At 47.7% G+C, this 16,028-nt stretch overlaps 1 protein-coding gene across 2 annotated transcripts in view; it reads right to left on the reverse strand.

Moving 5' to 3' along the window:
* RAB6A (RAB6A, member RAS oncogene family) overlaps positions 1-16,022 on the reverse strand; it is a 54,621-nt gene extending 38,599 nt beyond the window's left edge. For both annotated transcript variants that reach the window (XM_057424802.1, XM_057424803.1), the window contains exon 1: positions 15,967-16,022. The gene's annotated coding sequence lies outside the window, so the exon portion shown is untranslated. The remainder of the gene's footprint in view (positions 1-15,966) is intronic.
* Between the last annotated feature and the right edge of the window lie 6 nt (positions 16,023-16,028).

Consider the following 16,028-nt stretch of genomic DNA (forward strand, 5'->3'; position numbering starts at 1 on the left):
GGTATGGAATCCAGAAACAGTCTTCTAATCTCTGTACCAGACCAAGGTAGGAGTATCTCCTTGTGGACAGGGAGCATGAGAATCTTGGAAAGACTTGTAGCAAAAAAGCTAAGATAGTAAAACCAAAATATGTGTGTACACACCTGCAACAACAGGCAAGAGCAGGAGGAGGAGTAACAGAACTGCATGTGCTAAACCACTGCGGTCAATGTGGTTTCTTTCACTCAAATGACAACGTAGCAAGAGGAGGAAGAATAAACCCAAGACAAGGTAACAAGACCAAGAACTGGTACAACACAGATAAGGAAAGCAAAAGAATGAGGAGACTCGGGAATTTTGCCCAAGCCAAAGGAGTGAGCAATGTCAGGGAGGGGATCCTGCCCCTCTGCTGTGTGAAGGGGAGACCCCCCTGCAGTCCTGAGCCAGCTCTGGGGCAGCAGCACAAGAGGGACGTGGAGCTGTTGGAGCGAGGCCAGAGGAGGCCCCAGTGATGCTGCAAGGACTGGAGCAGCTCTGCTCTGGAGCCAGGCTGAGAGAGCTGGGCTGGGGCAGCCTGGAGAAGAGAAGGCTCCTGAAGGGGAGACCTGAGAGCAGCTCCAGTGCCTGAAGGGGCTGCAGGAAAGCTGGAGAGGGGCTTGGGACAAGGGCCTGTAGGGACAGGCCAAGGGGAATGGCTTGAACCTGCCCGAGGGGAGACTGAGCTGAGCTCTTAGGCAGAAGCTCTTCCCTGGGAGGGTGCTGAGGCGCTGGCACAGGGTGCCCAGAGAAGCTGTGGCTGCCCCATCCCTGGCAGTGTTCAAGGCCAGGTTGGACACAGGGGCTTGGAGCAAGCTGCTCCAGTGGAAGGGGTCCCTGCTCATGGCAGGGGTTGGGACTGGATGAGCTTTGGGTCCCTTCCTTGTAATGCTACACTATGAAGTATTTGGTGAAACAGTAACTTTACTATGGAGACACATAATACACACTGAATACCAAGTCACTTCCAGCCTAATCAATGGTTTCTAAGGTAGATTCATAGAATAAAGCCAAAAGAAGGGAAATTTGCTCTCTTAAATATTTACTCTGCCTTTAATTTTAACTGCAGGTTTATATATTAACTGGTGCTGGCTTGGTTGAGCTTGTTCTTAAGATTTCAACTGCTTTAATGGTCCACTTGCTTCTTACACAAAAAAAAAATTGAAGCTATCAAGTTTTAAAGCCCAATATTTAAGCTTTATTAATGTCATGCAAGGATAGCTTAATATTCACTTTATATATGATGGCAGTTAAAGCCTGTGGGGATTAATTCACCTTTTGAAGCACACACTACACATAAGCTGCACCATTCAGATGCCCCTTTAAAAACAAGTGCAGCACCAAGCAAGAATCCACCAGGAGACCCTCAGTAATTCATCATTCATAAATCCAGGTTTTACATCCCAGTATTTTAGTTTTAAATACCCAATTATCAGCTTGTAAAAGACTTGGAAGATGTAAAATGCTACATACTCAGAGCAGAAGTAATCAAGCCATAGATACCACATTGCAAGTGTGAATCCTCTCTTTATGGAGTGGTTCTATGAAGTGCAAGTAGTGCTCTGCACTGAGCTCCTGCTGCAAAAGGGGAAGGAGCCCAGAGCTGTCCCCAGCACTGCAGAGCACAGGATTAGAACCATAAAATCCCAGCCTGGTTTGGGATGGAGGAACCTTAAAGCTCATCCAGTCCCAACCAGCCCTACGGGCAGGGACACCTTCCACTAGGACAGGTTGCTAAGCCCCATCCAAGCTCGTAGCCTCTCTGCAGAGCAGAGCTGCTCCAGCCCTCTTCATACTATAGATGGAATCTGTCTCACAGGAGACATCCCTCCTTCACAGTACATGGTACACAACATGCAAGATTCTATAGCTGTGGATAACGCTGAGCTGGTGATATCCTCAGGCAGAGAACAGCTATGGAAGGGAGGAGAGAAAATGGGCAGCCACCAGAGTATATTTCTGGAGCTAAATATTCAGGAATTCTATTCTTTAGAGCACTAAACGTTATTCCAATGCAAGCAGAGCAGCATATGTCATCACCTAGCTCAGGGAATCCAGGCATCGTCTCCCTCTGCCACAGGCTAAATGTAAGTCCTTGAAACAGGCCATCACTTGCTTCCTAAAGCTGCTTTGCCCTTGACAGCACAAGCAGCACTGCTGTGTCAGCCTTTTCAAGCAGCAAATCAGGGAAGCTTTAGGAGACCCCTTCAAATGCTTGAGGTTTCCACCAGCTCCCCATCCCTCCATCCTTCACGGGCTTAGTTTTGCCTAATGTTTCCCCAGCACATCATCCACAAGCAAATGCTTCCTCCTGCTCCCTCCTCGTGTTACTACCTACCTGCCCCATCCTGCCAGCTCACACTGTAGTAACCTTGGTCCTGCCTGAAGGAAGAAGAGAGCTCCACACATCTTCCACAGTGCTTCCACCTTATTCCCATCTTCAAGGCAGCTCTGGAAAGACTAAGACTTGACCTTTACTCTTTCCACACGAGAGGTGCAGAACAAGCTTCCATGAGAGCTCTTAAACTCATTCTTCACAATGACATACAGGTACCTTTTCAGAACAAAGGTCTTAAAATAGTCCTGATTTAAGGTCTGGCTTCTGAGGGGGCAGCATGTAAGAGTACATTGTGTACACTTGCATTAAGCTCACCTTTCCACACAGCACAGCATGACTTGAGGCAGCATTTGCTGATCCAAGTTGACAAGGAGAATGCCTGGGGACTGGTGCAGAAATAACCAGAGGTGCACACAATCATCTGCACAAGACACTTGGGCTAGTGTGCATGATGCAACTCCACAGCAACTTTGGAGGAAAAGAGCTGGTATCAAAATAGGGGAGGACATGTCTAACTATGTGTGTTACCAAAACCCAACCACCAACCATGAAACCAAAACCATGCAGAACTTAAGAAAAGCATGATTTGAGAAGCTGCACGCTCTGGTCTCCTCAGACACCTGTATGAGTCCAGGCAGCACATGGCTACAAATACCTTACTTTAAGGATTTACAAGCAGTATGTCCCAATACCACACTAAATGTTTCTCCTTCCAACCCTGCTCCTCCACAAAGAGGATGTGGACAGGGTGGAGAGGATCCAGAGAAGGGCCACAAAGATGCTCCAAGGGCTGGGCAGCAGTGAGGAAAGGCTGAGAGAGCTGGGACTGTTCAGCTGGGGAAGAGAAGGCGCAGGGAGACCTGATCCATGTGCCTGTGTTTAAAAGCTGGCTACAAAGAAGATGGGGGCTCCGTTTGGACAAGGAGTCCTATGGGAAAGCTGAGGGGTGATGGGCACAAGTTATTCCTGAGGAGATTCCCACCGGACACAAGAGGGAAATTTTTCCCAGTGAGAACAACCAGACACTGGAATAATCTCCCCAGGGAAGCGGTGACTCCCCAACGTTGGACACTGTCAAGATGGGGCTGCACAGGGTGCTGGGCATCCAGTCTGGGTCATGCCTTGCCTAGAAAGGATGGATCAGATGATCCCTGAGGTCCCTCCCAAGCTGAGGTTCTATGACTCCTGAGCTGCTCCAGCTTTCCTCCTGGGAAACAGAACAGAGACCCCCAGCACAGACACTTGATGCTCCTGCTCCACCTGCACTGTACATTAAGAACTTCAACCCCAAGTGATGTTAATCCAGCACAACAACTTCCAGCCTTTCAACGTGCAGACCTCTAAGTGCTTCCTATCTGAGACACAGCTCTCAGGAAGGAGTTGAGGTCAACTGACAACACAAACTTGTTCTTTCCCACTTGCATTTCACAAATGCCTTAGAGAGAGGCCGTGGAGCCTGAGGGGGCTGCAGACCCAAGCTTTAATACCCATCCAGAAGAATTTAAATACAGAAAAAGCCTTTAGAAGATAGGAATCTGGTTCCAAATGCTTTAGAGGACAATTACCTACACTCCAGCTGGGATACAGTATCTTGAAATGGATATTCTCCTCCAGCAGTACATTCCAGAAGAATGCTCCCATCATATCAGGGCTCTAAGGATATACATGAATGAAGTTCCTATTTAACTATAACATTTACTTTCCAAGACACACAGAAAAGACTTGGTTCTAACTTGAGCAACTCCTTGTATAAATGTGCACAGAAGGCAATTTGGGCTCTTCAGGCTGTCACACACCTACAAAGCAGCATTAAGTGCACCACAGGGCTGTCCAAGGACCTCGAACACAACTACCAGACACAGAAGGTCACATCTGTTTGCCATTAAGATACATAAAAGAGCTGCCACCAAGTCAAGTAAATACTACATGACACCTGGTTGCCGTCATCTTCCACTGTGCAGCTGATGGTGGCAGTGGGGAATGATCTGGTGAAATGAAAGCAGCACAGGGATGCAGTGTAAAAGCAGATTCCCGAGCCAGGCATTTTAGGCAAGGATTTAAGCATCATCACATAGGGAGAAAAAAGCACGGAGCCGTTTTCCAACTTCAGAATGTTCCATGTAGGACAACCCCTCCTCAACATTCCCAATCCCCAGAGTGTGAGCAGCAGCTCAGGGAGGGGATCCAGTCCTGATCCAGCAGCACAAGAGGGACATGGAGCTGTTGGAGTGAGTCTAGAGGAGGCCATGGAGATGGTGGGAGGGCTGGAGCAGCTCTGCTCTGGAGCCAGGCTGAGAGAGCTGGGCTGGGGCAGCCTGGAGAAGAGAAGGCTTTACTTCAACATATTCTGGAGTTTAACAGGATTTTTTTGGGGGCAGGGGAGCAAATCCATCTGTCTTCCAGTGAAAACAATTCCTAAGGCCAAGACTGTATTTAACTGTGAACCAATTGCTGTGAGAGTCCAGCAAGCCTACAGATAGAGGCAACAGATCAGCCCCTTGACTCCTGAACATGGGGAGAGGGAGGGAATTTTGGAATCATGATATTAAAAGGATGCAACTTTTCACTGAAAAAGCTTTATTCCAGTCTGCTATTACACTGCAGCAGCCAGGCAGAGGTTGAGTTTTATGGGACACAAGCTTTTGATCTGCTGCTCTTTATGGCAGTTTTAGGGACAACCCATCCCCTTCTCCAAGTAAAAAGGAGGTTTCAGAGGAACTAAAAATAAAGTAGAAAAGAACTGTGGTCCCAAAAGTTAAGGGTATGATAGTGGATAAAGGAAAAGGCAAAAAATAACTACAGAAAAGAAATGGAAACACTGGGAGAAGAGAAAGAACAGGGACAAAATTACGGCTTGCATATATATAAAAGGCTGCATGGAGACCTTAAAAGCAGCCTTCCAGTATCTGAAGGGGGTCTACAAGGCTGGAGAGGGACTCTTCATCAGGGAGTACAATCACAGGACAGGGGAGAATGGGTTCAAACTGAAACAGAGGAGATTCAGGTTAGATCTAAGGCAGAAGCTCTTCCCTGTGAGGGTGCTGAGGCGCTGGCACAGGGTGCCCAGAGAAGCTGTGGCTGCCCCATCCCTGGCAGTGCTCAAGGCCAGCTTGGACACAGGGGCTTGGAGCAAGCTGCTCTATGGAAGGGGTCCCTGCCCATGGCAGGGGTTGGAGCTGGAGAAGTGTTCTTTTCCAACCCAAACCAGTCTGAGATGCTATGATTCCATATAAAGGACTGATATTAAGCAGCAGCTTGGAAAGCTAAGAAGGAATTACAAGAACCTAATGCAGTGGGTGCGTGGAAATAAAGGGTGGGAAGAGGCCCACCCTGTGAAAACCTGTGTGAGACATTCCGAGGACAGGGAGGTAAAAGGAATCTTGGATTTCCAGGAGATGACACCAAACCCAAACTGTCTCCAGCCATTCTGAGCCTCCTCCAGCTGTGTTCAGCTGCTGTGCTGAAACCTTCACTCCCAGCTTTACCCAAAGAAGCAGCAGCAGCTCAGCTTTACTAAAGCCAGCCACACAGACACAAGCGATTCTTCAGCCATTTTGAGTGAGACAAGGACCCAACACAAGAAACTGCTTCGGCAGCAAACGTATTAGGCTGAAATCAGGAGAAAACACTAAAATCGGGCAATCCAGCCATGAAAAATAAAGCAGCAAAGCTCTGCTGCCTGGGGAAGGCAAGAAGGGTCAGAACCTTCTTTGAAAGAGAAGCCACTGCAGCACAGCCAATTATTCTGTTCTACAGCAAAGCCTTGCTCACAGGCTCTCACAATACCTGCTGCATCCAGCAGGAAACAATACCTGCAGATTCAGCTGCTATTCCAGAAGGAAGCTTTCTCCATTTACCTGCATTTCCAATGGGATGCCCTCTCTTCTGGTCCTGAGCTCACGCTGCTCTCTTCCAAGATTTACTGACCTCTGTGTGCACACTGTGCTTTTGCTCCCAGCACTTACAATAAATTGTGTTCTCTCCATCTCCCCCACCACCTCAGACATCCACTGATGATTCAGTCACCCATCGAGCTCAGATTCCTCTGCTCAGGCTATTAAAAATCCCCTCCCGGCACTGACAAGTAGGCTGCTCACAGGCATCTCAGTGCCAGCAGAAGAGGACAGTCAGTAATGAGTATTTCCTACCCCCAGAGAAGACAACATCTTCATTAAAACAAATGAAGTGCCTGACCCCACACACTGCAGAGAAACGCATCTGAGCTCAGACGGACACAACACTGCCTGCCCGTGTCTGCACAGGCAGCTTCAGAGCATCTGCAGAGCTGAGCTCCCAACCTCCTAGCAGGAATTCACTTGTCCAGACCTCAGCACCAGCTGTTTAGGCCCTCAGGCAGAAACGGAATCATGGAATGGTCTGGGTTGGAAGGGAGCTTAAAGCTCCTCCAGCTCCAATCCCCTGCCACTGGCAGGGACCCCTTCCACTGGAGCAGCTTGCTCCAAGCCCCTGTGTCCAACCTGGCCTTGAACACTGCCAGGGATGGGGCAGCCACAGCTTCTCTGGGCACCCTGTGCCAGCGCCTCAGCACCCTCACAGGGAACAGCTTCTGCCTAAGAGCTCAGCTCAGTCTCCCCTCGGGCAGGTTCAAGCCATTCCCCTTGGCCTGGCCCTACAGGCCCTCGTTCCAAGCCCCTCTCCAGCTTTCCTGCAGCCCCTTTAGGCACTGGAGCTGCTCTCAGGTCTCCCCTTCAGGAGCCTTCTCTTCTCCAGGCTGCCCCAGCCCAGCTCTCTCAGCCTGGCTCCAGAGCAGAGCTGCTCCAGCTCTCACAGCAGCTCCGTGGCCTCCTCTGGACTCACTCCAGCAGCTCCACATCCGCTTGTATTGGGGGTCAGTTTGCATTGGATCAGACTGATGGGAACCTTGACAATCTTCCATCAGCCCCTGCTTGGAGCTTTGCCAGAGAGACTTCACCCTCCAAGGCCCCTCTCATAGCTACACATCTATTCCAGGTTTAATTTCCTTTCCCTTTGTGTTGCACAGATCAAGAACATTAAGAAATGAATTGGCTGTAACTCAAACCTGGATAGAGGCAAGGACAGGAAGCAGAGTAGGAAGCATTTAGAGGAATGGGCTAAACTGGCCTCTGCATTCATTACAGAAAGGCTGGAGTGGAGGTTTTTCTTACTGCAGCAATCGCAGATTGCTCTCCTGGAATCAAATCATTGCAAAACAGCACTTAGCAGGGTAAGTGTTCAAGACCAGGCTGGACGAGGCCTTGGGTGATATGATTTAGCGTAAGGTGTCCCTGCCCACGGCAGGGGGGTTGGAACTGGATGATCTTAAGGTCCTTTCCAACCCTAATTATTCTATGATTTGTGCAGTCAGAAATGCTAACAGCACAAAGGTTTAAGCGGTCACAATTCAAGAGACAGAAGAGACCAAGTGACAGTTCAGAACATCCATTAGCAGGTTTACCTGCCCCTTCCACTGGTTCTGGCCATGTCTGAAGACAAGCAGCCACCTCCTCACCAGCACTGCTCCAGTCTTTCCCAATTCTTTCACTTCTGAGCAAGTACGCTTTAGATTTCAAGCAAAGCCTTAATCCTGTGTGTTGATGACACCTACACACGTCTGGATGAGAGAACACTACGAGCCTGCAAGTCTCAGAATAGCTCTGTGGCATCTCCAGGGGATACTGGCAGCAAGTCAAGTCATGGAAGCTCTTAAAGTATGTCCCAACTCCCTGCATTAAAATGGAAGCAACTACCACTGGTGACACTGGTGTGCACCTGCACTTAGCAGGCACCTGCACTTGTGAAAGTGGCCAAGGTCAAGCAGGATTCACTTGCAGAATCCCAGTTTGAGATGCGTCCAGCTCCAGTCTCTGCGACGGGATTAAAGGAGGAAGCTACAACCTGGAGAAAAATGCCCTAAGAGAAGGCAAGCGACTTTAGAGCACATACTGGCTTTAACTGGTTCTCATCACTATGAAGAGTCTCAAGGATTTTGTGTCTGGCTTTGTAAAAATACGTTAAAAGTAAACCTTCGGGACATCGCACAGTGTATTCCTCAGGTTCACTTGTGCACACCGCAAACTAAACCAGTTCACCTCACACAGAGTATGCCAGGAGTCCAAGAAGTCTTTTCAAACCAGAGTGAACTGGGAAGTATGCCCTGGAAGAGCTGGGCTTGTTCAGCCTGGAGAAGAGAAGGCTCCTGAAGGGGAGACCTTAGAGCAGCTCCAGTGCCTAAAGGGGCTGCAGGAAAGCTGGAGAGGGGCTTGGGACAAGGGCCTGTAGGGATAAGAAGGAGCTTGGAGCAAGCTGCTCTAGTGGAAGGTGTCCCTGCCCATGGCAGGGGGTTGGAACTGGATGAGCTTTAACATCCCTTCAACTGAAGCCAGTCTGGAATTCCATGATTCAGGCAGCACTGGCTCATCACTATTTACAGCATTCCAGCAGAACCAACGTGCTCACAGGGAACAAGAAAGGAAAGTTACACCCTTGTTCTGAAAAGTCAGATTAAATAAATGGCACTATTGTGCTGCAGAGCTGAACAGGGACTTCCTTCCCAATGTGAAGATTGGGTTCTGCTTGGCAGACTCCACAGGAGGCAGGCAGAAGCAAGCAAAGGACTCAAGAACCTGGTGACACACTAGAAACAGCTCCATGGGCCAAACATGGGGAAGTTTTAGTAGCATTTTACAATCACACTGAGCTGTGTGTAACATCAGAGAAGACTCTCCACTAAAAGCCCCAATTTTGATGCTGCTTTCCATTTCCAGCTGGTTATTTCCTTAAGGTGGTATTTTTACTCGTTGACTATCAATGAGAAGCCATTTCCAGCTCAAGAGGATCTCAGCCACTTACTGTGGCCATTACACTAACTTTGATATTATCTACTTGTAATATATGTAAACACACAAATTTACTGAACCATTAAATACATCACTCTTCGATGAAAAGAATTTATATCTAGTTTCTTCCAGTATTTCCTTCCCAGATGAACATTTCTGGTGATGCCCTGGGCTGCATCTGGGTAAGAGTTAAATACCACTGAAACATTAAAAAAATCTTTTTTTCCACAGTTATTATTACTCAAATATTTCAAAACCTATCATGTTTTGAACATAAAAAGAAAACAGCAGCTATAAAGTAATTGAGTCCGTTGTTTGCTGTCCCTGGGCCCTTCAATATATTAGAGCCAGAAGGATTTGTTTTATGTTGAAGGAGAACAAAGAACCCATTTGGCTTTTCAACTTCGTGTAAGCTCAGTAAATAAATCAGGAAAACAGACCTGGAATATTCTACTTTCCTTCCCAGTCTGTACTTTGGCGTTTGTTTCCTGAGATATTGTTCATTTAGACTACATCCATAAATTATTTATACTAATACATCAAACTTGTCATCATTGTGATTATAGCAGTTAATTTTCATACACAGCTTTTAGTTCTGTCCTACTTCATGCTTCTTAGGTTTGGGTTGAAAAGCACCTTAAAGCTCATCCAGTTCCAACTGCCTTCCACTAGAGCAGGCCACTCCAAGCCCCTGTGTCCAACCTGGCCTTGAACACTGCCAGCGATGGGGCAGCCACAGATGCTCTGGGCACCCTGTGCCAGCGCCTCAGCACCCTCACAGGGAAGAGCTTCTTCCTTATCTCCAACCTGAACTTCCCCTGTTTCAGTTTGAACCCATCACACCTTGTCCTATCACTGCAGTCCCTAATGAAGAGTCCCTCCCCAGCATCCTTGTAGCCCCCCTTCAGACACTGGAAGCTGCTCTGAGGTCTCCACACAGCTTCTCTTCTCCAGGCTCAACAGCTCCAATGTTCTCAGCCTGGCTCCATACAGGAGCTGCTCCAGCCCCTGCTCATCCTCATGGCCTCCTCTGGACTTGCTCCAACAGCTCCATGTCCTTCTTATGCTGAGGACACCAGAACTGCACACAGTGCTGCAAGTGGGGTCTCACCAGAGCAGAGGGGCAGAATCACCTCCTTCAACCTGCTGCTCATGCTCCTTTTGATGCAGCCCAGCACACCAGGAGAAATGGATCAGAGCTCCCACAGCCCATCAGACACATTCATCTCTCACAGGGTAACTGCTGTCACAGGTTACAGGTGAGTTTAACAGGTTGTCTTGAAAAATCTGATGGTGTTTGTATGGAAACAACAAAATTCCATTTATTGAGGCATCTTTCAAAGCACTGGGGGTATTTGTTTGGTTGGTTTGGTCTGTTGGTGAGGGGTTTTTAACCAGCAGTGGATACAAACAGGTATTTGCACATGCATGAACACAATGCTTTTAAACACCCAAATTAAATTATCAGGTAGATAGGAAGGGAGCTACTTCCTCACAAACTGATGAAGACAAATTTTAGCCATCAGTGAGGTCAAGAAGAATGTTGACAACTGTTGGCTCTAATTTCCAAATGCTACATCTTCTGGTCTAGGTAAGGTTCCTCACCTTTATTTCTGTTAGTCCCACTTACAGCTACAGGAAAAGCCTTAGACATCACGTTCATAGAACCTGGATCATGTGCCAAGTACCATCAAACACCCCCATACCTGGAGATATAAAACCCACTCCTTTAAATCAAGGGGTAAAAAGACCCTTTCCTTCCAAGTTCACAAGTTATTTCTCACATACATACAAAGAAACACAGAAAAAGTACAGAAAGACACAGCCATTCTTCCTTTGAAGAACAGATCTAACTCCTTCAGAAGCTTCCACAATTAGAAAGGGATGAAAAGGCACCACTAGAACAGTCACCACAAGACATTTAACTCTTCTTCCTCCAAGCTTGATACGTATGACTACAGAAAGGGCTGTTTCAGGGATGGAGAAAAGAGGAATCCCAGACTAGTTTGGGTTGGAAGGAATCTTAAAGCTCACCTAGATCCAACCCCCTGCCAAGGGCAGGGATACCTTCCACTAGACCATGTCCCTCTTGTGCTGTTGCCCCAGAGCTGGATCAGGACTTGGGGGGGTGCGGTCCCCCAGAGCACAGCAGAGGGGGAGAATCCCCTCCCTCAACCTGCTCCTCATGCTCCATAATCACGCTGGGTACTGAAGTAAGACTGACTGGCCTGGAGTTTCTGGATCTTCCTTTTTGCCTTTTTAAACATGGGGGTCACATTTCCCCTTTTCCAGTCAGTGGGAACTTCTCCAGACTGCCACAGCTTCTCAAATATGATGGATATTGGCTTGGCCACTTCATCTGCCACTTCCCACAGAACCCATGGATGCATCTCATCAGGTCCCATCATCTTGTGCATCTTCAGGTTCCTTTGATGGTCTTGAACCAGATCTTCTACAGCAAAGGTTCTTTATTCTCCCAGTCCCTGCCTTTGCCTTTTGTGACTTGGGCAGTGTCACTGGAGCAATGGGCTTCAGCTTTGCCAACCTGATCCCTGTCTGCTCAGACTACTTCTCTGTGTTCCTTCCAGGCTACCTGTCCTGTCTTCCTCTGCAGGCTTCCTTTTGGTGCTGGAGTTTGTCCAGGAGCTCCCAGCTCCTTCATGCAGGCCTCCTGGCTTTCTTGCCTGACTTCCTCTTTGTCAGGATGCATCCCTCATATTCAAGCCTCCAGATGTACCCAAGAATATTAAGTTCAGTGACTCGTGGCAAATGCACACAGGCCAATATAAACTCAAATATCTGAAGACTCAGCCACAGGGAAACCAAGAGATTAGGAAATTAACAGGAGATAAGGGGATAAGATTTTAAACCACCACTAGGACAGGTCAATAGCTCTCTGGAGCTCATAAAGCCAAGAATTCCTTAAGAAGGGAGTTTTAAGTTGCACAGGGATGTGACTGTGACCAGTGTTACACCAGCCTCATGTTACCTACAAACCACCTGCAGCTCTCCAGTTATCTAATAAGACACACCACGCTGCTCAGCGGTGCATGTACCAACATCATTACACAACAGTAAAGTTCATTAGTGGTTTCCAAACAGTTACATTTCCCAAGTTATTACATTGAGCTTATCAGTGGTTTCAATATTAAAAAGAAAATCTCAGTTCCTGATTAAAAAAAAACCCAAATGTTAAACTCATTCTAATTTTAAAATCTTATGCAATGCAGAAATGCCACCAGAAAGAGACAACAGGGACTTATTTTGCTTTCTGTACATATTAATGCCCTTCAGACTCGCTCACCAATAAAAACTGCAGCATAAACCCACGTGATGAAAGAATATTTCTATTGCAGTGCCCCAGCATTCAGTTCTGCCCACTCCATCTAACATATCAATGTATTAAGAAGTACAGGTGCTCCTATGCAAGACAGAATTGAGAATGTCATTAAGATTTGAATATATACCATTAGCACTGCAAGCTACCCCAACACAGGTGATGTGGCCACTAACTAATGTGACCCAGAAATCAGAATTTCTTCAACTTGGGGCATTAGGTGTGATGAAAATCACTTGCTAAAACAAGATCAAAGGCAGCAAGAAGCATACTTTTCCCCCAATAGCTCTATGTAATCCCTCAGCACAGAGCTCTCTCTGCCTTTTCAGTAAAGATTAGCATATTTTAAACTGCTAAAGTCTGTATAATCTTCAATCATTGAGAAAAGTAATTCAATTAAAGTAAGCACTAGTGAAGTTGCCTTCTTTCTAGCCACCCAATGCTATATCCTTGTACTACAAGGAAAGGAAAAAGAGAAAGAAAGAGAAGCTGCTTCTTCCAGCTGGCCACAGATTATGTTGCAGGCTCCTGATGAATCCACAGTACATGCGGCAAGTACCCAGGCTAGGCTGGGGAGGAGCATGGGGGACACAACCACTGGACTGCTATGGAGAGGCAATGACTTGCAGTAAATCCTGAAAGGAGCCCTGAGTGATGGGATGTCATTTTGGCAACACACCCCACCACTGGGACCGATGGACCAGCATGGATGGGCAGGACCCATGGCCAGAGCTGCAGCACAGAGCACTCGAGGAGTTGGTGCAATAAAGAACAGGCAAACAAGGTTAACAGCCACAGGAGACAGGATCTGGGGGATGAGGGAGCAAGGAATGAAGGAGCTTTAAATAAAAATAACCAGCACCTTAGCATAGGAAAGAGAATCTGCAGCTGGTGATGAGGAAGGATCACTGCAGTCCGCACAAACGCCTCGGTATATACAGCACTGAACTCCCACAATATGGCTGAGGATACCAGCAAAAATCAGCTACTGCAGCCTCTGTGCAATCCCCCTTTCCTGCAGGAACAAACCACCTAGAGATGCTTCCAGATCTCCCAGGGAATGACACTCACACCACTGCATGGAAGAGCCTGCACAGTAACCAACTCCAGTTAAGAATTTGTTAGCCATCACACGCATGGTTATTGAAGGAACAGCAAAGAAGGTCTGGGATTAGGCAGCTCTGGTTGCTGAGGCAGCTAAATCAACATCGGAGCCCTTCATAACGTTTCATTTGTCATTGTGAAGTCCCTGAATGGAAATGAAGCAGCAGCCTCCCCACCAGCAGCACTAGGGCATCTTTAATTAGGGCCTTCCAACAGGGCAGGCAACCTTATAGCCAAACAGGAAGCGAATGCAGCAATCCAGTGCAACAGTTGTACAAAGAGATCTTCTCCTTTCTGAAAGCTCTTATTTCCACATTTCCCTTAACCTTCCAAACAAAGAGTGCCAAAGGGAGCGGTGTGTAAGCAAAGATCACTCAAACTCCCTTTGCAGCAGCAGAGAATTAGCCCCATCATACAGAAGAACATTATGAGGGCATTTATTCTTCCAGGAGCCATTTGTAATGGGAGCTATTCACCCTCTGGACAGTAAAAAAAAACCCAGAAAATGACATCATGACAGCAAGATCTGAAGAAATTCGAGCCAAATTCAGAGGAGGGAAAGAAAGCTGTTTCGCCACCAGAGACAGGAATCAAGAGCCCACTCGTGCTGCAGCACCCATGGGCTGCATGGCCACTGCCATCGGCATCACCACGTTGAGCACAGCTCAGTCACGGAGTCATCGCCCAGGGTTTGAGACAAAGGCAGGGCTGAAGCTCACACCGCAGCTGCCAGCAGGGCCCTAACCAGCCACATTCAAATCAGCTCAAACCCATCCACAAGCCATGCTCAAGACAGCAGTTGCAGCACTACATGTATTTAGTTAGGAGCATTTTGCTCTGCTATAGCCATAAAACCCCTTCTCCCCACCCCAGATTTGATGCTATGAACAGAATTACTTCAAACCTTCCAGTATAAACACAGATGTTTAGCCAAGAGGGCAAAATAACCCAAACACAAAGACTTGGAGGAAGCAGATATCTGATGTTATGTCTGCTAGAACAGATAGACACGTGTAAACTATGAGATGCTGAGGTTTAAGATCTGTACCAAGTGCTACAGCCTTCCATGGAGGTAATCTGAAAAACTTCATGAAATCAAAGCTCAGGAATAGAGTAAAACAAGCCAAGCATTTTGCAAATGCATTGGTAATACTTATTACTGAATGCCTTCGGGATAAAATAAAACCAAGCAGCATCTCCTACACATGCCCCTCTTCCAAAACCCTCATAAAATGGCTGGCCAAACAGCATCTCACCAAGCAGATAAGGTGACGTAGCCAAGGAATATATAGATATCTCCAAGATATCCAAGTTGAACTTGTGCTCTCTGAATCCATAATATGAAAAGGAGCTGTTCCAACCGCAGAAATAAAATGAAGTCAAATAAAACCAATGAAAGGAACAACCACTAGATAGGTAAATAATTTTAATAGCAGCCTTATCACTAAGCTCCTCTCTAGATGAGTACAGAAACACCAAGAGAGAAGTCATTTAGGGGAGAAGGAATAAATAGACTAGGATTTCATCATCTCCAACCACACAGAGACCAAAGGTAGCTGAGGGAGCAAATACCCCACCCTGAGACAGGCAGTATTCTGCACCTACTCATTATGTCAAAGATCGCTCAGGATCTGGGCAGGATTACACAAAGCATCTGATAAACGAGCTATTCTTCCCTCAGGAAACTCTCCAGGGTGAAAGGTTTGAAATGCAGAACCGAAGAGAGAGGCCTTGTGCTGAGGGAGGAGGAGAAACCGCTCGGGTTTTGTTGTTATTTCTAATTGAAAAGCCAGGATGAAGAAAACCTCATCCGCTGAATTCAGTATTTCACGCGGTGCTTCGCCAAGCCATAACTTCACATACGAAAAATGCTGTATTCACGCGGGGAAAAAAAAAAAGCAGGAATTGAGACTCCTACCCCCAAAAATAAACCCAGACGAGCTGGGATTAAATGAATCAGCAGCTGTTTCTGGAGACGTGGCGGTGCATTTCGGGTGCTTTTACTTTAAAGCACAGCTCGATCTCCCCCTGCCACCCCAGGGGCACTGGCCACCGGGCAGCGCAGCCCTGCGAGGGGGAGCGGAACGCCCCACGGCAGCCCCACCACCACACGGAAAGCGGCGGAGAGCGGCCGGGAGCCCCCCTTTTCCCTCATAAACGACACAGCCACCCCCCTTTTCCCCTCATAAAGTGGGGTTACGGCAGAGCCACCCCCTCAGGAGGGTGAGGAGGGGGGGGGGTCTCCTTCAGGCGCTACCCCAGCTACCCCAAGGGTGGGTCCGTCGCGGCGGTCGAAGGGGGTGGACGAGAGGTGTGGGAAGACGCGGCCCGAGCCGTGCCGGGCGGTGACTCACCGCTCTGCTCGCCCAGGAACACCAGCTTGAATTTCCGCAGCGGGTTGCCGAAGTCCCCGCCC

This window comes from Pezoporus wallicus, unplaced genomic scaffold, assembly GCF_028554395.1.
Source record: "Pezoporus wallicus isolate ANWC-B61680 ecotype Strahan unplaced genomic scaffold, APGP_CSIRO_Pwel_v1 contig_12515, whole genome shotgun sequence".
NCBI lineage: Eukaryota > Metazoa > Chordata > Aves > Psittaciformes > Psittacidae > Pezoporus > Pezoporus wallicus.